This window comes from Rhinoraja longicauda, chromosome 21 (genome assembly GCF_053455715.1).
Source record: "Rhinoraja longicauda isolate Sanriku21f chromosome 21, sRhiLon1.1, whole genome shotgun sequence".
NCBI classification, from domain to species: domain Eukaryota; kingdom Metazoa; phylum Chordata; class Chondrichthyes; order Rajiformes; family Arhynchobatidae; genus Rhinoraja; species Rhinoraja longicauda.
The window spans coordinates 11393763-11396353 of record NC_135973.1 but is presented as its reverse complement, the minus strand read 5'-3'; positions in this window follow the sequence as shown (position 1 = coordinate 11396353).

Genomic DNA, 2591 nt, shown 5'->3' with positions numbered 1-2591 from the left:
GGAAACGAGTGGGAGAGCATTTTGGGAACAGCGATCACAACTCCTTATGTTACTTAATTATGAATAAGTATAAATCTAGACCTTGGTGGGGGTGTACTAAATTGGGAGAGGGCAAATTATATTAACAGCATTAATTGGGAGCAGCTGTTATTAGGTAAATCCATATCTGACGTGCAGGAGTCATTTAAAGACCAATTTATCAGAGTTCAGGGCCGATATCTTCCAGGAGGGACAAGGATGGCAAAATGAGGGAACCCTTGATGAGAAGAGAATGTAAATTTGGTCAAAAAGGAAAAGGAAGCATCCATAAGGTTTTGGAAATTAAATCAGACAGGAACTTTGAGGAATACAAAGAGAGCAGTAAAGAACTAAAGCACAGTAATTGGTAGATCAGAAGGAGCCATGAAATGTAATTCACAAGTACAATTATAGAAAATCCCAATGCTTTTTATACATAAATTAGAAAGAAATGGGTAACGAGGGAGAGGGTAGGGCCATTCAAAGATAACAGAGGGATTTATGCTTGGATGTTGTGGGCAGGGTACTTAACCAGTACATTACCTCAGTATTCACCAAGAAGAACAGAGGATAGTGAGATCAGTATGGAGGTATACTAATATGCCAAGACATTTTGAAATTAAGGCTGTATTGAGTCTTTTCTAGTGCATTCGGGTGGATAAATCCCTTGGACCCGATGGGATCTATCCCAAGTTATTGAGAAAGACAGCATCTGGGGAGGTAATAGATAGGCGATGTTTTGGGTCAGGCCCTTCTTCATCCAGGCAGCATCCTGCTAAGTCTATTCTGCACCCTCTCCAAAGCTGCCACATCCATCAGTCTGAAGAAGGGTCCCGAGTCAAACTGTTGCCTGTCCATTCCCTCCACAGATGCTGCCTGACCCACTAAGTTACTCAAGCACCTTGTTTTGCTTTAGATTCCAATATCTGCAGCTCCTTGTTTCCCTAATTAACTGCAATATCTGTTACTGTAGTTTTCCCAGTTTATCAAAGCCAATTGACTCCTTATATCTTTGCAGCTTGCTTTATTTAGCATTAAGACTCTGGCTTCAGATTGGACTAAATCACTGCTATATAAAATTCTGTCATAATGCCCTCACTGGTAGCGCAAGGCCTCATAATGACTATTAACCCTTTCTCATTTGCACACTATCAGGCTTAAAATAACCTATTGGTTCCTCAACAGATGTAGAAAGCCATCTCTTAAAAATCATCCTTCACAGTATTACTGAAAATTTAGTATGCCCGGGCCATATGCAAATGAAAGTCCCTCATAATGATTGCATTACCCTCGTTGCCTGCATCTGTAATTTCCCAATTTATACTATGCCCTACATCCTTGACTGTTTTTGATCTGATAAACACCCCTCAGCAATATTTTCTGTACCTCGCTCCACCCACACTGATCCCACAATTTTCTGAGCTAAGTTTCTGTACTGCCTTTATCCCATTCCTTAAAACCACGGCTATCAAGTCAAGTCAAGTTTATTTGTCACATACATATACAAGATGTGCAGTGAAATGAAAGTGGCAACGCCTGCGGATTGTGCTAAACTACAAAACAGAATAGAATTATTATTTTTGTTTTTAAACACAAAAAATAAATTAATACAGTAAATTAAATTAGTCCCTGGTGATATGAGTGTTAACAGTCCTGATGGCCTGTGGGAAGAAACTCCATTTCATCCTCTCTGTTTTCACAGCGTGACAGCAGAGGTGTTTGCCTGACCGTAGCAGCTGGAAGTCCATTGCTGGGGTGGTAGGGGTCCCTCATAATGTTGCTGGCTTTGGATCTGCACCTCCTGATGTATAGGTCCTGCAGGGAGGGGGGGTGAATGTAGTTCCCATAGTGCGTTCTGCCAAACGCACTACTCTCCGCAGAGCCTTCCTGTCCTGGGCAGAGCTGTTCCCAAACCAGATTGTGATGTTCCCGGACAAGATGCTTTCTACAGCCCCAGAGTAGAAGCACTGAAGGATCCTCAGAGAGACTCTAAATCTCCTCAACTGTCTGAGGTGATAAAGGCACTGCCTTGCCTTTCTCACCAGTACGGCAATGTGTGTTGTCCATGTCAGATCCTCTGATGTGGACTCCCAGGTATTTAAAGCTGCTCACCCTATCCACAGTAATCCCATTTAACTCCAGTGGCGTGTACGTCCTCGGATGTTGAGCCCTTCTAAAGTCTACAATCAGCTCCTTAGTTTTTGTGACATTCAAGAGGAGGCTGTTGTCCTGACACTAGAGTGCCAGATCAGCCACCTTCTCCCGGTAGGCCTTCTCATCGCTATTGGAGATCAGGCCCACCACCACAATGTCATCAGCAAACTTGATGATAGAGTTGGAGCTGAACCTGGCCACACAGTCATGTGTGTACAGGGAGTACAGTAGGGGGCTAAGGACACAACCCTGGGGGGGGATCCTGTGTTCAGGGTGAGGGGGTTAGAAGTATGTCACCCCTTCTTGACCACTTGATCCCAGCTCTATTTCCATTTTATCCACCTCTTCAGAATATTTAATTCACCACTGTTGGTCAGTTTGCAACCAGTTATTTGCATTGTATTGTTGTGCCGACATTG